The sequence below is a fragment of the Rhinoderma darwinii genome, chromosome 13 (genome assembly GCF_050947455.1).
Source record: "Rhinoderma darwinii isolate aRhiDar2 chromosome 13, aRhiDar2.hap1, whole genome shotgun sequence".
Classification (NCBI taxonomy): domain Eukaryota; kingdom Metazoa; phylum Chordata; class Amphibia; order Anura; family Rhinodermatidae; genus Rhinoderma; species Rhinoderma darwinii.
In genome coordinates, this window is record NC_134699.1 from 28535256 (window position 1) to 28562769 (window position 27514).

General features: G+C 41.1%; 2 protein-coding genes across 8 annotated transcripts in view; one reads left to right on the forward strand and one right to left on the reverse strand.

Moving 5' to 3' along the window:
* Nucleotides 1-27514, reverse strand: part of EZH1 (enhancer of zeste 1 polycomb repressive complex 2 subunit) — a 519099-nt gene that overhangs the window by 413619 nt on the left and 77966 nt on the right. For all 7 annotated transcript variants that reach the window (XM_075847032.1, XM_075847030.1, XM_075847027.1 and 4 more), the window contains one exon: nucleotides 23661-23745. The gene's annotated coding sequence lies outside the window, so the exon portion shown is untranslated. The remainder of the gene's footprint in view (nucleotides 1-23660; nucleotides 23746-27514) is intronic.
* The window catches only part of WNK4 (WNK lysine deficient protein kinase 4), a 158821-nt gene that overhangs the window by 47120 nt on the left and 84187 nt on the right, over nucleotides 1-27514 (forward strand). The gene's annotated exons all lie outside the window — the stretch shown is intronic.

A 27514-nucleotide genomic window follows, 5' to 3' on the forward strand; every position in this document is an offset into this window, starting at 1 on the left:
TTTTTTCAGGATTCAAACTGAATGTGTCAAAATGTGAGGCTTTGTTTCTGGGCACGACAGATCCACGGGGTGGGTTACCCACTCAGTTGCACAATATTCCAGTGGCCAAACGATCCATCAAATACTTGGGGATACATATTGGGGGCACAGCCGACTCCCTTTATCGTTTGAACTATCTCCCCTTATTTACGAAGATCTTACATGACTTGAAAAGGTGGCATGGTTTACCACTCTCTCTATTAGGTAGGAATCACCTTCTTAAGATGATGAGCTTCTCGAAGCTATTGTACCCTTTACAAACCCTGCCACTTCTTTTAAAGCATACTGATGTCTCAAGACTACAGTCTGCTTTTGGTCACTTTCTATGGAAAGGGAGGAGGCCTCGAATCCGTATAGACAAGCTCATGGCCACTAAGGAGAGGGGGGGTATTAACTTACCTAATATACGAGGGTACAATTTGGCCTGTCTAGCAAGACATGTTATAGACTGGGTGGCGTCTACTAGTTACCATTCAGATCACACGCTTGAATCACATTTTTGTGCCCCATGGGACCTCTGCACGCTCCTACATTCGTCCCTATCAGCCATGCCTGGGTACATAAAGCAATCAGTGATTTGTAGAGATACTTTCATGACGTGGAGGGCGATGAGACGGAGTTATGGTTTATCTTTCCGAGTTTCCAAATATCTTCCCCTATGGAATCATCCGGAATTCGCTCAAGGAAGACAGAGTAGTCTTTTTGCAGAATGGAGGGCGAGGGGCATTTTAAGGGTGGAACATCTACTCCATGACACGGATCCGAGATGGCTTACGGGTCAAGAATTGATAGGCAAATTTGGGTTGAGACCTTTCCAAAGTATCCAATACGCTCAGGTCCAGCATTTCTTTAGGAATGCGCTAAGGGAGGTGGGTCAAGAGGTGATCGCAAATAAAATGGATAAAGCAATTTTTCAACATACGGGAATGCTGTCTGTGTCACAAATCTACTGCAAAATTAGGGACAGTTTGATTGTTACCCCGCCGGAACAATTTTTTATAAAATGGGAGGAACAATTAGGAGACGGGGACCTCAGGGACAAAATTCTGATAGGATGGGGTTCAGTTCGGAAACATGTGATGAGAGAGGTGTGGAGAGATACTCAGTTTCGCATAATGCACAGGGCAATCTTAGGTTTTAATATACCACCGAGCAATGCTATGCCTGACCGCCTGGTGGCCTGTCCTAAATGTCATGTCCAAAAAACAGATCTGTTCCATGGTTTATGGCAGTGCTCGGCAATTCAGCCCTTGTGGTCTCAGGTCCGTGACATGATGGATACACTATGGGATTTGGCCATGCCAATGTCGCATGTCCTTTTCCTTTTCCACTATTGGGAGGAGGAGACGGATGGTGGCAGAGCGGAAGGGAGACACCTGCCCCAACTGTTTCACCTGATCTGTTTGGTAGTTAAACGACTACTGCTACAACAATGGTTGGTATCAACAATACCAACTATGCAAAATGTAGTGAACCAACTAAAGCAGTGTCTACACATAGAACGATTAGATGCGGAACGTATGAAAACCAAACGCACTAAAAGATTTTTCATAAAATGGAAGGCATTCATGATACGGCATTTATCTGAAACGGAATTTAAACAGGCGGTGTCTCCCTTCACGCTCACCAAATGGTACTTATTGGAAGTCTTAAAGGGTACGCTGGGTCGTCTGCATTTGCGGGACAGCTGAATTTCTTACCAAACTAAACTTAGAGTTTTCTCTTCCCGAGAAGGTGGGAGGGGTTTGTTTCCCCTTTTTCCTCACTACTGCTTTATGAATATTCTTATTTTTTTTTACGTTTTTGATACAAACTAATGTGCAATTTCTTTATTTGTTACATTACACTTTGTGGCACTACTGTTTAATATGTTTGAGCCTGCGTGCTCTTATTTGTTGTGTGGTTTTGTATAACTTGCAGAAAATTTTATTTAAAAAAAAAAGGCACTGAATAGCAGGGCAAGGCATTTTTCCTGCCAATAAGCACCTTTCAACGAGGCAAGAGGCGCGATCCACGCCGCTTGAGTAGTTGAAAGGTGCTGATTGGCAGGATGCCTTGAGCTTCCATTCAACTATGCAATTTTACGCCATTCAGCGCTTATGCATGTAATTGTATCTGCATTCTATCGACGCAGATACAATTTTAGTGCAGGAGGGGGTGGCAGCGGCTAGTTTCAGTTGCGCCGCTGCCCTCTCAGAGAGGCAGCAGGCCACCACCTGAGGTGAGATGCTAATCTCGCCTCATGGACGGTGCGGCCCTGAATTCACAGCAGGAACATGCATCCTCCGGGAATCCAACCCTGGACAGAAAAGCACATTAGAGTACCCAAAATGCATTTAAAGGCACATTATTATTTACATAGAACTAGTGTAATAAATATACTTAGTTACCTATTAAGGATGGCGGTCACACCTACATTCTTACATCTCAAATCAATTCTACTTTACTACTTTGTTTAATTCAGCCAATCATCTCTAGGCTTCAAGATGCAGTTCGGGACTGTTGAAGTAAGAAAAATACTGTTCCTGGTCTGTTAAGATTATTAGTGATGTTACTTGTGGGAGTCCAGGAGCTGACACTTATGGGGCCACTGTTGCTGGCATTCGTAGAGACAGTGGTGGAAACGTATTAGGGCTCAGCTTATTATTTATGGTACATTGTGGCATGCTATCTTGAATGAAGACTACTGGGCTGCCCTTTCTCCGAAATATAATTCACTTCTAACCCTGAGGCGCAGGTGACTTTCCTACAGAGCAACCTATAGGTACCTGTTTCTTGTGCTTAATTCAGTTCCATCCCTGAATACAGTCCAACACGCATGTGTGACTGCAGCATAGATATATTGTTTACCTTGTTGAGTAGCACCACAAAACCATACATGTAGGGAATTTAGATTGTGAGCCCCAATGGGGACAGTTAAAGAGGCTCTGTCACCAGATTTTGCAACCCCTATCTGCTATTGCAGCAGATAGGCGCTGCAATGTAGATTACAGTAACGTTTTTATTTTTTTAAAACGAGCATTTTTGGCCAAGTTATGACCATTTTTGTAGTTATGCAAATGAGGCTTGCAAAAGTCCAAGTGGGTGTGTTTAAAAGTAAAAGTCCAAGTGGGCGTGTATTATGTGCGTACATTGGGGCGTTTTTACTACTTTTACTAGCTGGGCGTTCTGAAGAGAAGTATCATCCACTTCTCTTCAGAACGCCCAGCTTCTGCCAGATCACGCTGTGACGTCACTCACAGGTCCTGCATCGTGTCAGACGAGCGAGGACACATCGGCACCAGAGGCTACAGTTGATTCTGCAGCAGCATCAGCGTTTGCAGGTAAGTAGCTACATCGACTTACCTGCTAACGCCGATGCTGCTGCAGCATCAACTGAAGCCTCTGGTGCCGATGTGTCCTCGCTCGTCTGACACGATGCAGGACCTGTGAGTGACGTCACAGCGTGATCTGGCAGAAGCTGGGCGTTCTGAAGAGAAGTGGATGATACTTCTCTTCAGAACGCCCAGCTAGTAAAAGTAGTAAACACGCCCCGATGTACGCACATAATACACGCCCACTTGGACTTTTACTTTTAAACACACCAACTTGGACTTTTGCAAGCCTCATTTGCATAACTACAAAAATGGTCATAACTTGGCCAAAAATGCTCGTTTTTTAAAAATATAAATGTTACTGTAATCTACATTGCAGCGCCTATCTGCTGCAATAGTGCTGTGGAATGTGTTGGTGCTATATAAGTAACATAAATAAATAATATTAGCAATTCTATAATACTTATTTTAAGTTATTTTGTGCTGGAACCAGACATTCAGCTTAATTGTGTAAAAACAGTGTTTCTTAGCACTCACAAAATAATCTCAAGGAAGGAAAATTGGCAAATAATTTAAAGTAGATATTCTCATAGTAGATTACTAGCTTTTTGGTTGTGTAATCTAACTGTGTTAGTGCCAAAAGTAATGTTCTGTGAAGTGTAACTCAAATTGATCATAGAATTTGGTTTGTTTGTGAAAGTGTAGGAATGCAAAAATTTTGTAAAACTGCTCATTTGGACTGCGGGTTCTTATTTTTTATTTGTTACACCTCCCCTGAACTGGAAGAACCTATAAAAGTTACCCTCTGAAGTTCTGGAATAATAAACTCACTGGAATGGCTTTAAATTATTTTTTTACCTCCACAGCACTGGAATGTTTGGTCCTCTCCTGCACCAAGTTTCTTTGAGTTATGTACTGGTTCCTTTTGATGGGAAAACAATTTTAGAGCACAGCTAAATTAGACGATCCTCATGCCAATCAAAATGAGCAGTGCCGTCAAAAATAAGCACACAGATATTTGTATATAGATTCTATCAGGGGTGTAACTAGGAAACACTGGGCCCCATAGCAAACTTTTGACTGGGCCCCCTCCCCACCCCTCTTCTGGGTGCCACACACAGTCCCCCTTGTAGATAGTGCCCCCTGCAGATTGTGCCATACAGCACCCTGTAGATAGTGATATACTGCCCCCTGTAGATAGTGCTATACAGCCCCTGCTTTCAATAGTGCCATAACCCCCCTGTATATTGTGCCATTCAGCCCCCCCCCCCTGTAAATTCTGCCATACAGTCCCCCTTGTAGACAGTTCTAAACAGCTTAACTAGGAAACACTGGGCCCCATATCAAACTTTTGACTGGGCCCCCCGTCCCCTGGGTGCCACACATAGCCTCCCCTTGTAGATCGTGCCCCCATGTAGATTATGCCACACAGCCCCCACTGTAGATTGTGCCTTACAACCTCCCTGTAGATAGTGCCATACAGCCTCCCTGTAGATAGTACCATACAGCCCCTCCTGTAGATTGTGCCATACAGTCCCCCTGTAGATTCTGCCATACAGCCCCTTGTAGACAGTGCTATACAACCCCAGCCCCCTGTAGATAGTGTCACACCTCCCCTTGTAGTTAGTGCCACGTAGACCCTGTAAATAGTGCCCCCTCCCTCCTTGCAGACATTGCCATGCAGCCCCCTTGTAGATAGTGCCTCCCACATCCCTTTGTAGATAGTGCCACCCACATCCCGCTTGTAGATCGTGCCATACAGCCGCCACCTCCCCCTTGTAGACAGTGCAATACAGCCCCCATCTTCCCCTTGTAGATAGTGCCATACAGCCCCCCACCTTCCATTTGTAGATAGTGCCATACAGTCCGCTACCTCCCCCTTGCCATACAGCTCACCACCACCCCCTTGTAGACAGTGCCCCCCAAACAAATAAAACAAAAAAATTATTCTCACCTTGGCCCTGTACCCGCGACGAAGGGAGCTGCTCCACAATGCCGACATGATCCTTGCGTAGGCTGGCATGATCCAGTGATGTCATCACGCTGGCTTGTGCCGGGATCCTCTCCCTGTGCCTGTTAGGCTGCAGGCCTGTAGCCTAGTAAATGGCAGAGCAGGGAGCTACCTCCCTGATCTGCCATAGTGTACAATAGTATCTGCGTCCTAAGGATGCTATTGAATGTAGCATTGCTATCGCTGTAGCAGCCATAACGGCTGCTAGCGGCACCACCAGGCATGAGGTCTCCCCTGCCGGCAGGCGACAGGGCCCCCCTCATGCCGCGGGCCCCGTAGCAGTCGCTATGTCTGCTACAGCGGTAGTTACGCCACTGATTCTATATAGTATATTAAAAAATCTGGTCCAATGTTGATGTCACAGAAACGTAAGTTGCAGCGGCCCCTTTTCGGCAAGAGATAAAATAATGCCCCCATAGTAACCTCCACACAGTATTATGCCCCCATAGTGCCCCCCACAGTATAATTCCCCCATAGTGCCTCCACACAGTATCATGCTCACATAGGACCCCCCACACACACAGTATATAATGCACTATAGTGCCTCCCACAGACAGAATGTAATGCCCCCATAGTGCCTTCTAAAAATAATAAAATAAAGACTCAGCTAGTCCCATTCCCACGACAAACTGAGAAGATCCCTCCTCAAGTCTCCTACGGTCTATGCTGTGTGTGGCTCAGTGCAGACAGGCTCGATGATGTCATTGCAATGTGCCTGTTTGCGCCAAGCCACTCACAGTAACCGTCACAGGGTAAATGGTGGAGCAGGGAGTAACTGGTGTAGCATTCCTTTAAGAATGGTGGTTCAGGGAGCCGATGGCTTCCTGCTCCGCCATAGTTTTCAACTGTATCCACGTCCTGAGGACGTGGATACAGTTGAAAATGGTGGCGCTGCCAGGTGGGAGTTCACCATTTGCCCTATGGCTAAAGCAGACCTGCTATCATATGCCATTTTTAGTACTGTACCATAAGAGTGATAGGAAGACCGATGGGCACCCTGATTATACTCTTATCTGTACTGTTTAGTTTAAATAAGGGGGGCCAAAATGGGCACTTTATTTCAAACATTGGGCTCCAAATTTTTTGTATAAAATTACCAAACTACCTTGATTAGAATACTGCTGTGACCAAAATCCACATCTAAACTGGTCCTACTTCGATGATCACTAGATGGCTTTATCTGTGATAAATCTGGTTACTCAACAGCATGATTACATGTGGACCCCATTCCCGAAAGATAGATTTGTATGGAAGACTGGAATGTATTAGACCATATTCCCAGTCAGATACAAAATAGACCCAATCCATCTAAGAACCGACTCTTCTTCCCTATAGACTATGTCCATTTGTCCCCTTAAAATTGGTACTTTTGGTTAGTATGACAATGTTCTGGTCAGTGTAGTTGAAAGTCTACAGCCGTGACATCTGAAATGTAAGCTATAAAATATTTGTATGTGTTATGAGGTAATATTTGTTTACATTGTCTGATATAATCTTGGCTTCATCCCACAGAGAAGTATACAGTTCTCAATATGTCTGGTTCTTGTTATTGGTTACATAGCATTCATTTATGAGAAGTGGCCTGGTTATTGGACCGAAAGTTGGAAAAAGTGAATATCATGTGTAGCTTTCGTATGAATCAGTATTTGGAAATGTATTTCAGTAAAAGATTATTATAAAGTATGAAAAATAAAAGAATCAATGCCTGCCATGTTAATTATTCAGATGTTTGAAGGTATAAGATTAGTATAAATTTCTCTCAGTTGCACTGTACTAACAACTGGCACTTTAAAAGCATGTATTATTGCTAACAAAGTGTTAGTTTGTTGTCTGTTGCTAAGACAGGGACGTAGCTAGGCACAAGAAATAAATAAATGTGCCCAGTTCTGGGTACCAGGGAGAATGGCAACGAGCCACTCTGCTTTGGCCTGGGTATTTAGATTTAGGCCTAGGGAAGAACACTGCATTTATGCCCTCGTCTAAGGCCTCATGCACACGACCGTAAAAACTCCCGTTATTACGGGTCGTAATTACGACCCGTAATAACGGGCTCATAGACTTCTATTGGCGACGGGTGCCTTCCCGTTTTCTTACGGGAAGGTGCCCGTGCCGTTGAAAAAGATAGAACATGTCCTATTTCAGGCCGTAATAACGGCACGGACAGTCCATAGAAGTCTATGGAGCTCTCGTAATGACGGGTGGCTACATGTGTGCACCCGTCATTACGGCAGCGTTGCTAAGCGACGTCAGTAAATAGTCACTGTCCAGGGAGCTGAAAGAGTTAACTGATCGGCAGTAACTCTTTCAGCACCCTGGACAGTGACTACCGATCAGTATAAACCTGTAAAAAATAAAAATAAAAGACGTTCATACTTACCGAGAACTTCCTGCTTCCTCCAGTCCGGTCTCCCGCCCGTTGCCTTGGTGACGCGTCCCTCTCGACATCCGGCCCGACGTCCTGGATGACGTTTCAGGCCATGTGACCGCTGCAGCCAATCACAGGTCAATCACAGGCTGCAGCGGTCACATGGACTGCCGCGTCATCCAGGGATGTCGGGCTGGATGTGAAGAGAGGGACGCGTCACCAAGACAACGGCCGGGTAAGTATGAATTTCTTTAACTTTTATTACAGAAAAGGCTGTCCCTTCTCTCTATCCTGCACTGATAGAGAGAAGGGGCTGCCGATTAGTGCAGTGCTATTTTGCCGCCAAAAACGTGCCCGTAAATACGGGTGGAATACGGGTGACACCGGACCCATATTTACGGGCACGGGTTCGTAAATACTGGTGCAAAATGGGTGGAATACGTGTGACACCGGACCCGTATTTACGCCTGTATTTACGGGTGGGAAAAAATACGGTCGTGTGCATGAGGCCTAAGCCTGTGCAGGAAATTTTGAGCATTTTTGGACTGATCATCACAATATTTAGGACAAATTATGAATTGTATTCTGCTGAGCATTATATCTATGAAGCTAGTGGAGACAAAGGCCCCATGCTGGCCCTAATAGCCTTGCAATAGCCAGTATGAACATACTAAACACTTTTTCTTCACAGTCGCCATACCATTAGCAAGGGGGTACTGACCCAACTGTATGTTACGCTTCTCTCTCACAAGACATAGAAATATAATGGGGAAAACAAGCAATCAGTCCTTCTTTCCTACAAAGGGGAGTTTGCGTCGTGTACATCAGCACCAGGTGCCCCCTTCCTCTTCCATGTACCCCTGTTTTATATTTGCTTGATTGATAAACTTTTAATCTAGGGTGCCAGGGAAGGGGTAGATGCATATTTTGCAATCCGTAAAATACAGGACACCATAAAGAAAGATAATCCACACTTTTTTTTTCTTGGACTGCACGTAAGTAAAAATCACTATTTTACTTACAAATAGTGCTCCATAAGTATGATATTGTACTGAGCACCCTTGCATAGAGGGCCCTTTTTATTAAGATACTATGTGTACTTATACAAATGTCTCCAAATGTAAACAAAAGAGCCGAAGACGAACATCACTGGAACGATGACATTTAGATATTTTCTATTTTTTTCCCATCAAGTGTGCATTAATGTAAATATGTATAAGCTTGCCTTTATGCAAGAACACACACACATATGTCTGGTCATGTATACAATGCATAGAGCCGAGCAAACAACGACACTTAGTGATGCACTGCATGTGGAGTGAGCAGGCTGAGTATTCACAGACGCACAGAGGTAATATAGACGTTCTGCACACTGAGCCCTCTGTATGTCTCATTGAGCCTGTCTGTACAAATGTCACTTTGCAGCATGAGTCACCAAGACATACGCACCAAGACGCTCCATGCTGCATTACGTATCCATGGCGCAAAGGAGAGTAAACAGCCCCTTAATGAGATTCTTCATGTATACAGCTGACTACCCAGGCTGAGCGATGGTGGTGGGCTGCTGAGATTATTAACCTCTTAATAACAAATATGCTGTGACTTCTTTTGCTAACATTAACGTGTTTTGATCTTAGTAGATAATACAAATGGGCTGGCGTATTAATCTACCTAACCTATAGATTATGGGGCTACAGGTATTAAGCATATACTTTGCCAAATTGTCATATTAACATACTAGCTGGACACTATATTTTGCACATATGTTTCCTCCTCAGCTATAGAAGATGCTCCTGAAAGTTCAACTGTGATATTGGAATAAAATATACAGTTAAATTAAAAACTAAAAAACGAATAGAGCTCAATCCTTATATTGCTGTTCAGCCTCAATGACTGATCTTGGGGACTGTGGCTACAGGGAGGGTGGAAGCCATTTTTAATTTATATATAAAAGTCAATATAGGCTTTGGACTGGTTAACCGAATGCACATTGATCTCTATGCATTTATCACATCAGCAGAGCAACTTGTATGTAGACAAACCTTGCTCCCCATCAAGCTTTGGCCCCCAAAACACTTCCATCCACAGTGCTCCTCTGCTCCTGCCCCACTATTTCAGCTGATCATCATTTTAAGAGATGGCTGATGACTGATGAAAAGGTGATCAGTCATGTTGGTTTCTGTTCACGCAGTCATTATTTGTGAATTTCTCTCTCTCCATATATATATATATATATATATATATATATATATATATATATATATAAATGAAACATAGAGTTGTTAATTAAGTGTAGTTTATTGAAAGTCATTCACAATTTCATTGCGGGATGCGTTTAGACACAATTTTCCTAATTTGTATTTTCTTTGTCATCGTTTTTATTTGGAACTAAGAAAATGCAAATCATATTATATCATGTTTAAAATTCAAATAAACTTACATTGTCTGTGTTTGTGCATGCGTTTGACGCAAGTACCGAACGCTACATGTCCTCACCCTTTGCTTACATTCACCTCTGTCAGGAAGGAAGGTTTGTTGTTGCAGAAAATGGTCTTTTATGGAATTGTTTAGTAAATATGGGCTGTAGCACAGCAGATATATACTGTATGTAGGTCACATAGTCATTTTTCAGAAGAAAAGGCACCTCCTGCAGTACAGTGACTTCTGTTATAAGACAGGAAGATTTTTTTCTACAGATATATAAAACTGAAGTGTTAAAAGTTTTCAAAATCCCTGCATTTTCAATCATGTGCAGTATATCTGAAGTATACCTCACATTCTCCCTTCTCATCTGCTAATAAGAGAGCTCTGTGTGTAGTGGCTGGTTGCAACCAGCTCTCTTATAAACATCTCTCTATACCATCTGTACCTGCTTGTCAGGAAAAACATACACTATTGTGCTGCCGTCCTCCCCTAACCACCTCCCCTTATATTTTTGTAATATCCAAGGCTGGTTTTAGTTATGGGGAACGCTTGTTAATGCAAAGCCCCCTTAAACGGCAATGCCTCTAGGGGAGCCACTATGAAATGATCCAAACATTTCTTGGAAGCAGACTGAGAAACTGAGGCCTATTGATTTACTGTTATGTATTCTAAGGCCAGGTAAAATTAAGTGGGTCTTGTGAGGTGTGCTGGAGCCTATGAAAGTGGCAGGGTAATGGAATGGAAAAATTCAAGTATTACTATGACTTTTCTATGGGTTTCCAATCTTGGAAAACTTGTGTGTTAGTTTTTGCTTTCGGCTGTGTGTTCTGCCAGTGAATGTCTCAGATCTGTCAGTTAACTCATATATTTTGTACACAATATTCCTGATCTTCTCATACACTGTTTATATTGCCATTGTGCAACTAGCCAAGTACTGACATCTGTGGCTAATAATGTGCATATTAGACAATATGAAATAATGCGGATCATGATAATACCTGAGGCATATAACTGTGTACAGTTGGCTCAAGCCTTAGGGCTTGGCACCTGAGGGGTGTCATAAATCCACTTACCCCTTATTACAAACAACAGGGCCCAGTAATGAACCTTTGCCTGGAGCTGTCAACAGAGCACATTCATTTCGCCTCCATTAACAGCTTCTGATGCCCAGTTAGTTTACTAACCATCTCAGCCTGGGTGCCCAGCAGCCCAGGGTTATCTCAATCTGGCCTGGCAGGGGTACTGTAATTCATACCTCCAGACAACTCTCTAAAGGTGTTGTCCAGTGAGCTCTATGTCCAAGTGGGGACCCCAGTCAATATGTTCATGTGCCCGAAGGATAGGACTCCATGCCAACTTTTGGTCATGGTAAAATTGAAGGTTACCGCGACTGCGCCCAATTACAATGTTTCCCTGTAGGGTTAAAAGCTGCTGGGTGGCTTGTAATGATCATGACTATGTCAGAATTGTTGTGAATTGTATGTGATTCAACTTCGCTTCAATTGACATAGCCAGGCACCCAGGGGAAAGACAACTATTTTGTAAGTCTCTGGACCTTTCTACTGTGCTTCTACTTTGCTTCCTTTCATTGTCTGTGTATGCTGGAATTTGTAGTTCCCCAGCAGTCTTTCTATCACAGGTGTAATGGATGAAGTTAACCAGCTTTTGTATCAGTGTCACAGAGCTCCTTATTATACTTCTCTGTGAGTCTTTCTTTTTCTTGAACATTCACATTTAATGGTATTAAATAATAGCAAATGGCGTGCGGCTTGTTCTGTCACTTCTTTTAGCTAAACACACCGGTTGTTGTGCTCATATGTGGAAACAAAGCACTTGATTACTTTGATACTATTTTTGTCTTATACATTTAGATAGTTCAATATAAACTCCTATTTCAGTAAAATAATATACGTTATTCATTTGGCTATATAGCGTGCAGAGGAAGCAGTCAAACCTGGGACCAAAGGCCCCTCTGCCACATAAAACGACACCAGAATTATAAATAGTAGGTGGGGCCTACGTTGACATTATATGGCCCTAACTAGCCATTGGCAAAAAAAAAAAAAAAAGCATAAAGCCAGGATCACACATGCAGTTTTTGGCTCAGTCAGAATTATTGTATGGCTTCCTGGTGACAAGATTAGTGTAATATTTCTAATATTACCTGGATTACACCTGGTATTTAGCAAGTAAAGCGTTAAGGCGGATTTATAAGAGCAGATATTTGCCGCAACGAGTGCCCATCGAAGAAAATTACAGGTGGATCGTTGCATGTTTAAATCTAATATATATTTTGGAAAGTTTGTTTGAAGCCCGATTTTTCATTTGTTTAAAAGCAGTCTATGTGACCGCTGCAGCCTGTGATTGGCTGCAGTGGTCACATGGGATGAAACGTCATCCCGGGAGGCCAGACTGGAGGAAGAAGCAGGAGTTCTGGGTAAGTTAACTTTTAATACTACTCCAGCGGTAGTCACTGTTCCAGGTGCTGAAAGAGTTACTGCCGATCAGTTAACTCTTTCAGCACCCTGGACACTGACTATCCCCTGACGTCGCCTAGCAACGCTCCCGTAATTACGGGTGCACACACACGTAGCCACCCGTAATTACGGGATCCCCATAAACTTATAGGCCTCATGCACACTTCCATCACCGTGTTCACGGCCGTTTTTCACGGATCCGTGTGTCCGTGATTGGAACCGTGTGCTTCCTGTGTGTACTCCGTGTACACTTCCGTGTTTCAGTTTCCGAGAGGAAACTGAAACCCGTTCACACTATGTACACGATATTGTGCGCACCGCACATGCTATTCCATGTCCAGCGGTACTCACTCTCCAGGGTGCTGAAAGAGTTACTGCTGATCAGTGCAGCCCCTTAACTCTTTCAGCACCCTGGACAGAGACTACTGCTGGACAGGGAATACCAGAGAAAAGGGGCTGCCGATTGGTGCAGTATCTGTCTGTATGTGTACCTCTGCCCGCCCGGCTGTTGCTAGGTAACGGCTCCGTCACACACGCATGCCTTCCGTGTGCCTTCAGTTTTTTTGACGGCCCCAATGACTTGCAAGGGCCTCACGGTCATGGGAATCGCGGACTAAAGTAGGACATGCTCTACTTTTGTCGGAACGGAGCAACGGGACCGTCAAAAAAACTGAAGTGTGCATGGCCCCATTGAAATGAATGGGTCAGGGTGCTAGCCGTCTGAAAAACGGCTAGCACCCTGAAGAAAAAGACTGAAGTGGGCATGAAGCCTAATATATATGGGCCTACCTGTGCCGTAATTACGGCCTGAAATAGGACATGTTCTATATTTTTCAACGGCCCGGGCACCTTCCCGAAAGCAAACGGGATGGTACCCGTGGCCAATAGAAGTCTGGAAATGGGTGGAAATGGGTCACATGATGGCTCAGACGCCATTTTCTCTGCTTCTCTTTATTCAAAAATGTAAATCTCCTGACGTCGCCTAGCAATGCTCCCGTAATTACGGGTGCACACACACGTAGCCACCCGTAATTACAAGAGCCCCATAGACTTCTATGGGCCTGCCCGTGATGTAATTACGGCCTGAAATAGGACATGTTCTATATATTTCAACGGCCCGGGCACCTTCTCGTAAGCAAATGGGAAGGTACCCGTAGCCAATAGAAGTCTATGGGCCCGTAATTACGGGCCGTGATTACGGGCGTTTTTACGTTCGTGTGCATGAGGCCTAAATCTGTAATGAATATATTGCTTAATTTCATTTCTTTTATGCTTCCAATAACATTATTTACACTCTCTAGCAGTTAAATTCATATCGAGAGGTAGCAATGAAATTCATACTGAGAGGTATTTAAATAGTGAGCTTTTACTCTATCCATACCGTAAGTCAACCTCCCGAGCAACGCCGGGTATAAAAGCTAGTTCCCTTTATAAACTTCAGTTTATATAATGTTGTCAGCACATTCTCGTGTTTGCACAGGGGGAGATGTGCTGCCGACATAGATGATTTTCAGGGAACCATAAAAGATTAAATCAACCGACGTACAAGCGCTTGCTTTAACTCTAGACTATGTGGTGTTTTTTGTTGTGCAATGACATGTAGAATTTTTACAGGAATACAACATTGTCACGTCCCATCATTACATCTCAAGTTTTCCATAGCTGGGGGGACTGCATTGTGTTCATTGGGCAACCAGTTGAACAGTATGGCAGCAGATGGTACAGGTTGTACCTCCACTGTGGTGGCATTGCATGCTACAAATGCTGTAACAGTAAGGTGTATTATGGCCCCATAGAAGTGTACTGTGCCATACAGAGATATTCTCCCCTAGAAGTATTATTTATCAGTGGGAAAATCTCTGTAATACGGTGCCATATAGAGGCATCATACAGCGGGATATGGCCTACGGCTTCCTAGTATGGACCCCTAGACACTCCAGGTGCCCCTATAAAGGCTCTGTGCATACATCTCTGCCATGTTCATGAAGCCTAAGGCCGGGTTCCCACTTAGTGTAAACACTGTGGAATTTCCGCAATGGAATTCTGTGCGGAAATTCCGCAGCGTTTACAGTAGCAGCAAAGTGGGGGAGATTTAAAAAAATCTCATGCCCATGCTGCGGAAGAAAAAATGCAGCGTAAACGTTAATAAATTGACCTGCGGAGCAGAATTTAATTCCGCAGCATGTCAATTTATGCAGTGTTTTTTTTTTCTTTTCTGCTGCGGGTTTTCCCCATTGAATGGCGTATTCACAGCGTTTACGCCGCAAAAGTCGCAATGCCGGAAAAAAACAAACAAATATACTTACCCAGAGCGCCCTCCTTCTTCGTGCAGTCTGGCCTCATGGGGTGATGTTGTATCCCACTTGGCCTGAAACGTCATACAGGGAGACCGGAGCGGATGTCAGAGGAGGGCGGGGGTAAGTATGTGCGCTTAATTACGCAGCGGAATTTCCGTCTGAAAAATTGCACCACAATGGTGTGAAAAGTGGTGCGATTTTTCCGACGGAAAGTCCTACCGGTTCCAGGTCGGATACGCTGTGTGGTTTTTACGCAGCGTATCTGTCCCGTGGAAACCCGGCCTTAGGGTTGCAAAATTGAACCTAATGTATATCATATTTCAGAGGTCACCATTTACTCATTTGTTATATTACAAGTTTTACCACGTTATCATTAATATTCTAGTCTTAGTTAATCCTAATGGTTGAAGAAGTTCACAATTTAGTAAAATGACGTTATTTGGAGAAAACTTCCTTTATCATCTGTATAACTTCCTTTATCACTATAAGTTTACAACCTGTATTTCTTGACACATAATATGCATTTTATGCCTATCCATATTTTATCCTATTTTAAAACTTGCAAGAAGTACTGTGAGGCCTTGATGGCTGCTCTGCCCCCTACAGTATCTTGGTATTTATAGAACGGATCCAGTTATGTTTAGAGGGTGTAAGGTTGCCTTACTGGTGATAAGATTGAGCTTCGTTTCATTTGTCGTTCTGCTTGGTCAGTTTACTAATGATATCTCCAAAGCTTAACTATTTGAAAGGAAAATCTACCAGGCGTGATGTGCTCCATTCCACACTAGTGATTTCATTTGATTTATTCATATAAGGCCCAAGCAAAACATTATAGTAAGAATCTGCTGGCTCTATACAATGATACATTTTACTATTATTTAGAAGATGTATATGATTTTGATAGGAAATGGTGATTTATATGGATATGGAATTGATTTTATGTACTCTTTTGGCAGGCACATCTGCAGGTATATTGTGTGACCCATTCATGGTTTTCTGATACAAAGCGCCAAATCCTCTGCTTTCTTTTTTGCTGCCATATCATTAAATTATCACATTCTTCCACATGGGGGAGTTTAGTAGCTTACCAACTTGTTGTTGGAAGAATATAGGTATTGTGGTGGAGATATCATATGTGTCATTATACATATAGAAATATTCAGTAGTTTTACCAGTTTTGCAGGAATATATAAGTTTGTGCTATGTGAAAACTGTTGCCTGTCTTATGATATATGTTTCTATTGCAATAGACTATTATAAAAGAGGTTTACAAGCTCTGTGCTAGCTATGACCAGTTGTTCATGTGCAGAATTTCTGTCATGCGACAATGGTAAATACTTCTCACAGCTGGGATTAGCAAGCCACGCCTCCACCACACCTCTGCCGCGCCTCCTAAGAACTACACAATCAAAAAGTTTCAATAGGAGGCACATAAAGGACCCTCTTAGGCAAGGATCACACACTCAGTTTTGATGCAGTATTTGCTCCGTTTTTTTCTTAGCCAAACACAGCAGTGGACACAAAATAAAGTCGATGTTTTAGTGTTTTCTTTATACCTTTTCTTCCTTTTGAATCCACTTCTGGCTTTGGCTAAAAAAAACGGAGCCACAAACTGCACCAAAAAACAACATCAAAACTGTGTGTGATCCTGGCCTTACTCCAGTATTACCTTACAACTCATAGATAAATCTTCCTCAGTAACAATTCTTTGCTTGAAAATAGACTTGTAAACAACTTTTCAGATTTTCAGATGGAGCAGGAGTACTAAAAACCAAACCCATTACATGAAGAATGAAATATTTTACCATTTTGTCATTGATCTAGAGTGAGATCCCACAGGACATAAATGTTGTTTGTTTATATATGTTTTGCCCATTTTAATGTGGTAGGGTATGTATACATACATGTGGCCATACCTCACATATATGATGCCTACTATTCCCCCTTGCAGATGCAGTCTTCCATTGCAACGGTCAGTACATTGCCTCCCTTCTCCTCAAACTTTCTTCTCTTCCACCATATACTTGTTAAAACAGTGTTTAGACTGTACAGTACTTAAAAAAGAAATGCAGCACTCGTCATGGAACAGCTTGGACAAAACCAGGTTATGCATATAAAATAGCCATTAAATGAATTTATGCCCTGTTTATTTGCTTGAGTACCATTTCGGCTTTCAGCCTGCACAATGCTAATCAAGTCTTTTATAACACTTATGATAGATCCACAATTCCTCAACCCTCTAGTTCTGTCTGTTTAAAAACGTACAGGGTTTTAATACAATGAAGAGGTTCATTATTGTGCAAGTATAGGATCAATCTTCTCTGTAAGGCATACAATTCATCCCGAGTCTCTGCTAGGTCATCCTGATCTGGGTGATAATTGGGGAGTGCATGTTCAGCTATTTGCAGCTCAGCAGAGCATATATTACAAAGTCGTTTTACATCATGTGCTTAAGGGAGTTATCCAATTTTTCCAGCCTGTGACAACTCATACGCTGTATGTATACACAGCAACATATGGAAGGACCCACTTGTAATAACATACTGTATATTATTTTTATAGCACAGCTTGTTGGGTAGGTTGGACGCACCCTTTACAATATCAGTTTATAGAATCATTTACATAGAGTATATAGAGTCAATGTTGGCTTCATATCCATCCTAAGCAACTGGGAATAGAAAACCTCCTGTGTAATGACTTCCCCTAGAAAGGGTCTCTATAGAATAGGGCATCTTTGAAATGCATTTCGGTGCTAGGTCCAATGCATAATATCTAGGAACTACCAAGAACCATACCATAGAGGCAGTCAATGTAGCGGTGTAGCTAGGAGGGTGGGTGGGCAGGCAGGGAATATTCCCCTAGGGCTGAGCGCCAGGTGCCAGGAAGCCACTCTCTGCCTTGGTCTGGGTATTTAGATCCAGGGCTAGGTCAGCGTACTAAATCCTTTGCCCCAGGTGAAGTAAAATCTAGCTACACCTCTGGCCAATGCATTTGTTATAAGGGCCCGGGAGAAAACGGGGCCATCCTCAGGCTAGTCCTATCTACCGTTCCAATGGACTGAGTAAGCTTGCACAGGATACCCTTCTCTACAATTAGAGCAAATTAGTTTGGGGGAAACAGACAGAGATCGATGACTAATGTAAATGTTACTAAGAGAACCGTAAAAAACGCCACGAAATACGTTTTCCCTGCCTCCCATTGATGTCAATGGGAGGTCAGAGACGTAAACGCCGGAAGATAGGGCATGTCCCTTCTTTTTCCCGCGAGCCGGTTTTTCCACTTGCGGGGAAAAAACACCTCTGCCTCCCATTGAAATCAATGGGAGGCATCTTTGGCGGTTTTTTGGCGCGTTTTCCATGTCAAAAAAACGTGTAAAAAAACTCTGTGTGAACTGACCCTAAACATTGAGCGAAATAACCATGTAAATCCCAAACGTTTTATACCATCATATTTGTTACGTTTTCTAAAGCGATACTTATTTAACATTTTATTGAGACTGGACATGAGAGTGACTGTGTAAGGAATGTTACAAGCCATAAACAGAAAATGAAGATGCATAAAAAGATTAATCATTGAAAAACATGGTATATGAGGATTTTTTACGTTCAAAGGTTTCAAGCACAATAGGAAACTGGTTAAAAAAAACAACAAACACTGTTGTAATCTAAAGTATAACTATCCAAAGCCTATTTTCGCCAACAACTTCCGAGATGTAGCCTGACAGTTCATCAGACAATAGTTATATCAATGGTCAATTATACATGTATGGGTTGCATCGTCATGCATATTAATTATTCCCACAGTAAATAAGCAATGTATATTGTAACTAGTGTTAGCCTTATAGCCATATTCTACAGAAATATCCCGGCTCCCTCCTCCATGCTGGATTTAGACAACAATGCTGCCCTGTTCTCTCGTCAGCGCTATATATATCCAGAGCCCACTACTAATATCAGCACACAGGTCTAATTCTAGAGACAGAACGGGGACGTGTGGGATACAGACCCATCTCAAGTATCAAAGCATTAATTCCACTGGCTGTGGTGAGGTGGGATAATGGAAGAAATGTATTAGGCCACATTTAGATACAGGTACACTAGTAATATTAATTATTAGATTTTTATGTATAATGTAACAAATTTATTTTTTTATTGATATGTGAATTCTATGCAGAAATTCCGCTGCACTTACAGTAGCAGCAGCGCAAACGTTATTCCACTGTAAAAATCGCAACTCAGGAAAAAAATAAAACAATCATACTTACCCAGAACTCTCTCCTTCTTGCTGCAGGCTGGCCTCCTGGGATGACGTTTCATCCCACGTGATCGCTGCAGTCAGTCACAGGCTGCAGCTTCACATGACCTGCAACGTCATCTTAGGAGGCCGGACTACAAACAGAGAAGAGGGAGGGGGTCAGTATGAACAGGGTTTGTTTTTCAAACGCTGCTTTCTCATGCAGAAATTCCGTCCGAAACGGACGGAAGGTGCTGCAGGTTCCAGGTCGGATACGCTGCACAGTTTTTATGCAGCGTATCCGACCCGTGGGAACCTGGCCTTAATATTCCAGCCTGACTTCAGCCTTCTGGACAATATTTTGGGCTGCCGTGCAGTTATGCTAACCGTCACTGTAATCTGCATATCCTGAGCTTAACTTTAAGTCAGCTTTGACAAAGTAGATTATAGCAGTGCAGCGTTTGTTACATAAGAGGCATTTCTTGACCGGGCAAGAAATAAGTATGAGCAACCTTGTGAGTAAGACACTAGGAATCAAAACTGTACTATTGACATGACATTAATCCTTACCCTCTTTTTACACTGTGTAGAGCCATACTTGAAAACAAAAATGTATTTGCAAAGTTACACTGTTTGGTCTCAGCTAATATTGTACCTGTCAAATTCCAAGCTGCTTTACTTTGGTTTGCAAACCTTTAGAAATAATATACCTCCCTTTCTAGTATATTTATTGGCTTCTAAATTTATTACACATTTTTATACTTTTACAGGGTTGGATGTAGTGCTTTATAAATATACCGTGCATAGTGTAGTGAACTGAACCTTTGGAGCCATCTTTAAAATTCCATACAACTTTATTATTCATTATTGAATTGCTCCTTTGGCTAAAGAAAGAGATTTCAATAATAACATTATATTAGGGACTTGTTATTTATGCATTTAACAAGTAAGAAATCCATTTCCTAAAAGGTCTCATGTACAGCCATAAAGTCGTAATGGGGCACCCATAGTCTTCTAAGGGGCTTTACTGAATCTCTATATGCCCTAGAAGAATTGCTTGATTGCCAGAGACAAAGGCACTTATATAAGATTCCCATGAAGTGATATAATAGTGGGGGATCTGGGCTCCCACTATAATCCTCACACAACCAAAGGTTGGGGCTGTATACTACACCTCACCCTGTGTCAAGCTAAAAAGGCCAGCTGGGTGTAGAATTGTGTGCGGGGCCCTTTCTGTCAATGTGGCTTTTGCAATCCTAATTGGTGGGCAGACAAGAATCCCCCTCATATTACTGCACCCAAACATCCTTTTTAACTTGATACTGTAGGCTGCATTGCTTAACCCTTTATGTGTATTTTATAGATGCACTTGTTTTAAGTGGCACTATCTCAAGATAGAGGTGGATTAGGATAGTTATTGTAAAAGCAATTTACTATTATTGAAATTATACTTAAACTTATTCCCACTGACTAAACACACAGGTGAAACTTTTTTTTTTAAAGAGGATCTGTCACTAGTTTAGTAATGCTCAATCTCCTAGCTAATCTGATAGGTGCGGTCACACTGATAATGATAGTGAAAATTGTGTCAAAAACGTTTATTACTTTAAAAGTTATGAGCTTTTTTCTAAATATGCAAATGAGGATATACTAGACAAGTGGGAGGTAACAGCAGCGATTCTCCTGAGGTGGAGCCTCCTCACAGTCTCTGTCCTATCAGCATGAAGCTGCTTCACACAGTGTGAGAGACTGAGGCTGGAGGGAAGGGGGATCACTTCAAATAGCCATGTCTCCGGCTGTGGACCACCTAGAAAAGGTGGTTCTGGTGTCATATGAAAGACGAGATTCTAATCTTTCATATGTCAAGCAGTTCTAGCTGTAAAACAACCAGTTGAAAACACATTCAGGAATGGAAACTGTATACGCTGTGTTGCTGGGCAGGGAAGGGGTAGAAGCTGTATGCTGATTGGACAGCGTCATACAGAAAACATTACACTACCCAGAGTGAATAGATAGAGTAACCTCCCATTTGGCAATTATAGCCTAATTAGCATATTTAGAAAAATGCACATAACTTTGCAAATAATAAATGTTTTTGAAAAAACACTGTAGTTATCAGCACCATAGCGCCTCTTAGATTAGTTAGGAGATAGGGCATCAATAAACTAGTGACAGATCCTCTTTAAAGGTATCACTGCTGCTTCGACAGGAAACCTAAGGTGCATAGGAAAATAATTGTATAACAGGTACTATTCTACATATACAGTGTATATATATATATATATATATATATATATATAGAGAAATGTAGAGCGTAGTAACGGCACCAGGACTTCAAGATGGATGAAAGCAAAAGTGGATTTATTTCACCTCAACACAGCAACGTTTCGGTTCAACAGGAACCTTTCTCAAGCCATGATGGCTTGAGAAAGGTTCCTGTTGAACCGAAACGTTGCTGTGTTGAGGTGAAATAAATCCACTTTTGCTTTCATCCATCTTGAAGTCCTGGTGCCGTTACTACGCTCTACATTTCTCTCTATCTGGATATTGGGGAATTGATTCACCCCCAGGTAACGAGCACATGGCCTGATTTGTTGCATTTGGAGTGCTGTGTTCATCCACCCTGGACTGTATATATATATATATATATATATATACACACTCATAGTCTTCCAACTTGTATTGTTAATAAGCCATTAAGTTTAAGTGTTTTCTCTATCTTCTTTGTAATGTAAATAACAGTTAGGTCAAGTACAAGATCCTTAGAGTTAAGGGAGATTACCAAACCTTAGATGTCATGTTATGTGATATAAGTAGTTAGGGGAGAATGCAGGTTAATCGTCTAACCATTTGCTTTAACTGATCAGAAAGGTCATCATTTCTTAAATTTTAGAAATATCCTGAAGCATCACTTAGCCTCTAGTCGGCTGACGGTGAAACGTCAAGGGTGTACTGTGCATGTGCCGATTTTGAAGCAAAATCGCGCGCGCGCATTCAGGAGACTACGGGGTCAGGCGTGAACTCGGCTATTACACTGCCTGGCCCCTGTCAATCAATGAAAGAAGGGAAGGACTAGGGAAAGAAGACAGAGCATTTTGGAGCAACGGTGACGCCCTCGTTGCTCCAAAATGTTCATTTGCATATATCGATTAAAATTATTTTCTCTGCGAAGGAGCCACCCATGTGAAAAGGGAAAATAATGTTACACACAGGAGAGCCTACACTATATTACTCTGTTGCTAGCTTGATAGGTACATTTCTGGTGACAGACTCCCTTTAATCATGTTATTATAAGTAAAAACTATTTTCAAAATATGTTTTCACAATTTAGGCTTCATGCATAAAAACTTTTAAGGAAATGTGTCCCCTGGCATCCATTCAGATTCCAGATTTAATTTTCCAAGAAAAGAAAAAGCGATCACCATATACATGTCTATGGACATTTACTTATTCACAGTTTGTCAGTGGAGTGAGGTGAGGGACTTTGCTCACAGCCCTCACAACTACCTCTCCATTTACTCACCAAATCTGAAGGACGATCATTTACATGTTACAATTCATCCATATCACACAAATAATAACTTTTATGTATCATCATTGATCGCTTTGCATATTTACACTGGCCAATTACTGCTACAAACACTCTTATCTTAGCGATATTTGCAACATGTAAATGGGCCTTAAAACACACTTGCATGTTTTTATGTTTTTAGTAAACCTCTGTCATTATGTAGAATAATAGAGGGTATGTGTGCACATTTCTGACTATACTGCAGTCACATGGATACATGTGTTATATAACACTCATTAAAATGCATAACATACATATAATTGATTGTGTATTTAGCTAAGCAGGTATTTATGAATGGTTCCAGACCTGTTTGTAGGAAAGAGTGGATGTTTTGTTTGAGGTGTACCTACTCGCTGTGGTACTACTATATTATTATAAAAGTGATACTATATAGGAATATAGGATGTTCACGTTTTTACTATGAGCCTGCGGCATCATGTGCCATCACCTTATGTCACATTACACCTGTACAGTATGTTTATGTTGTACCAACCACTAATGCTAAGCTTCTCCTCGTGTAAAATTTTATGAGGTTTTATATTGTGTGTTATTTGATGTTATGTAAAACAGTTGTAGTCATCAGAGCACTTAGTTCTTAAACAATGAAGGAGCCACAACTTTCCTATGCTGATGTACAAATGTACCTGATGGCAAAGTATTCCACTTAAAAGGCTATATATGGTACACCTTTAAAAACATTTAAAAATGTTTTTAATTAAAATGATTTTTACTTTTTCAGATACAGCTGCTTTGCATCCTGTATACATAGCAGCTGTATCTAGAGCAGAAACCTCTATCCGGCAGGTCCATGGGACTGACGGGTTCAGTAACAGCGGGTCCTGCGTATCTCTGTTCATAACTTAGATGTGATTGATAACAGGAACCAGTCTTGTCATGAAATCAGAATGATAAATAAAGCTGTGTATTACCTTAAAGTTGTCTTGTAAATGCGATAGTAGACATTACCTAAATTCAGATACTTCTATGAAGACCATGTGCGTTGTTGTGTTGTCTCTAGGGAGAGAACAGATGAGAGATTACTTAAGAACGTCTACAGTTGGCCACAACTACTCCCTACATTAGAAATCATGATGATCTTTAATAATGACCATTTTACAGGTTGTAGATCTCTTGTCATTACTAACAAATGATTACTCAATATACAGTTGAACGTAAGAAGCCGCTTGGATTAGTGTGGAAATGTCTTCAAGGATGTTGTTGATTTTTATTTACTACTATCGGATATCTCATGACCCTTCATTGAAATTCCACACTGGTGAACAATCCTATAATATGCCCTATACCCATATATAGTGTAGACAACCTATAGAAATATAGGAATACTGGCGTCAACAGTAAACATGTCACATGTGACAATGTAAAATGAAAGACCGATAGATACACAGGACAAACTTGTATATGAAAAATGGTATATATACCTTTATTATGCATGCATATGCTTAAAAAATATATATTTTTTATATAAAAAGCAAATTGAGAAAAGAAGAGAAGGAAGAGAACCATCAAGAACAAGTGGTAAGGCTGAGGTGGTATGTGTATGCACTATACAAATATAAAGGAAATGTGTAATTATGAAGGAAAGGATAGCGGGGCACCATGGTGGGCTGAGGTTGGCATGCATTCTTTACCTGTTATCCTGCTACCCTTTCCCTTCATAATTGCGTATCCTGGCGGTGTATGGATTTACAGCCATTACTCATGTTCCATAGGGGATATAGCATCTGAACACATGGAATTAAGTCTGTTTTCTTTTATATTTGTATAGTGCATATACATACCACCTCAGCATTACCACTTGTTCTTGATGGTTCTCTTCCTTCTCTTCTTTTATGAATTAGTTTTTTATATAAAAAAAAAAAAAATTTAAGCATATGTATGCATAATAAAGGTATTATACCATTTTTCATATACAAATTTGTCCTCTGTATCTATCGGTCTTCCATATACTGTGTCTACAAACTGGTTCAGAATCATATAGTATAAGCCTCCCCACTATCTAAGTGCAAGTCTATCACAGATGTTGTATTGACTACCAAACATGAGTACTAAGCATAGTTGCATGGTTGGATATCAATTACCTGTGAGTGACATGATGGCTGTTGATGGTCTCAGAAAAAACACCTCGATGCGCGTTTCGCACCCTTATTTTTTTACCACCTGTTTATCAGGAATGATGCCATTTTCTTGTTTCCTTACTGCGTTTTAAATATATAAATTAAAAATTCATAATATCCTTTTTTCCCCCCCAAGTCTTTTCAAAGTTTTTCAACTGAAGTGCTGTGGTTTAATTAAGTTTTAATTAAAATATTGAACTGATTTTTAGTTTTAATTTATTTTAAATGTATTATTTAAATGATAAACACTCATGGAAGTAGCAATTATTTACTGAAGAACAAAAAAGGTTAACAGCATAGTTAATAGTGATAACATATGGAATTGTAAAATTAGTAAAGATATGTACTTTTATTGTTAGAAGGGTCCTCCGGCTATAAGCTGATCAAGGGGTGTCCCGCTGTTGGGACCTCCTGTGATCAGCTGTAATCTGTGGTGAACCTGAAGAAAGTGTTCAATTTCCCTACAACACCACCACAATGGGAAAAGAAGCTTTACACAGTTCCAATTGAAATCAGTGTGTATACACTGGGTATACATAGTAAATGAGGAGAGAGAGGGAGAAGAAAAGAATAAGGAAAACAAACAAAAGATTGAGAGAAATGTTTGAAAAAGTGGGGGCAGAGAGGGTACATCTGAGGAGGTTCATAAAGAATAAAAAAGACAAGGGGAAGCTAAGGAAAAGAGAAATGGTGAGGCTGTTTTAACATGGAGGTGAAGAAAGTTACTGGATTTCCAACCAAGAAAGTAATGTTCTTCTAAATATGTAGACTATAATTTTCAGGGAAGAAGAAGGTTCCTTCTCATGTTTAATGTGACTGAGCTTGACAAACCAAAGTATTGTAACTGTGGGGTCTTATGTCTTAAATTTCCTAATTCACATCGATCAGATTCTCAGTAGTAGGCTTCTAGCATTTTTTTAACTATGTAGGGAGTCCAAAATGACAAGAAATGAAAAAACCCAGAAACTTTACGGAACGGAAACAAACTGAAACGGAAGCATTACCATTGAAGTCAATGGTAATGCAAACAGAAGCTATAGTTTCCGTTCAGCTTTCTGTTCATCTGTTCCTCTGACGGAAATGTTGGACAGAACAGATGAGCGGAATCCGAACGCGGATGTGAACAGGCCCTTAATAGTTTTGTGAAAGCTGGATAACAGCTAGAAGTTATTTTGTAACCAACCATAGTTTTTTTTGTCTATTGTACAATAATACTCTATACCTCATGGCACTAATGAGTGATTTCCATGTACAATATTGAGAAACATTATCAATACTAGGTGTCTATTTACTATTGCCAGTCCTAATGTATTGAATAAATGTGACAGATCCACCATATAAATGTGACTGAATAGTGATTGCAAAAAGAAGCTTCATATATAGGACTTGTATAACTTTCTTAATATTTAGTATTCCACCTTGAGAACTTTCAGCTCATAGGGTGTGAGGATGTCTCCCATTGAGCATGTTTATATTGGTTTGGTTTTTGCATACCAAACTGTTTATTTTTGTTTGCTTCATTCTTGTGTTTCACAATCAGAAGAAGACTGCATGTGACTAATATTAACATGTTATTTCCTATCACCCGTAATAAATACAAAATAACAAAAAATAGTCACTTGCCCAAAACTAGCTTTATAAAAACATAAAATTCTATATTTGCAGACTATTGAGGCATAACAATTTTTTCAATGTTTGTGTCGTTGCTATTTTAAGAGCATACGTAAAGATAGTTAAAATTCTGGTTTTGGTATTGCTTTCTCATATCGCAGGTTCCCCACAGAGAAGCTGGAAGAATAATAATAGTGGTATTAGATGGTCTCTATGGTCAGCTATAGTTTAGGGACTGAGACGCAATCAATATCTAGATTTCAGTCATTTTAGATGGGTGCCTTGCAGTCTTTTACATCTAAGAGTGTAGTATAGAGCCAAAAAAAAAAAGCAGGTGAGAAAAGTGGGTGCAAATTTGCGGCGTGTACAGCTACTCATAGTAGATGTAAAAAGGACTCAAACAGTCATACAATTCCAAATGCACCAGATGAAGAGGCACTTTTTAATAAACTAGGTGCAATTATCACTAACTAATTTCTCTAAATAAAGTGCAAACTAAATATGCAAATAATATTCTATAAGGCTACATTCACACGAGCATATCATTCACGTGCATGAATCTGGTCCGTGTGTGTTGCGTTGCGCATCAGTGTGCTTTGCGAGTGGCATGTGTTATTCACAAAATCGCAAAGCACATCTTTTTTTTTTTTTCAATCGAATTGATGCGCAAATCACGCACCGCACACAGATGTGCATCCGTGTGCGGTGCGTGATTGTCACGCACCCATTGACTTCAATGGGTGGCTAGGTGCGTGAAAACACAATATAGCACATGAAGTGAGCTTCACGAAGCGGACTCTCGCTGTGTGAAAACTCCTGCATGTGTGAACGGCCCAATTGAAATCAATGGGTCCTTGTGCTGTGCGTGATTTACATGTGCAGCACACGGACGTTGTTCATGTTCATGTGAATGGGCCCTTAAGTCCTAGATTTCCTTATCTCCAAGATTTTGATATTTTTACACTGACATTTACATATACATATAGTTTTATCCATCCATAAATTTGCCTTTTAAAACAAATTTTAATGTGTGTAAT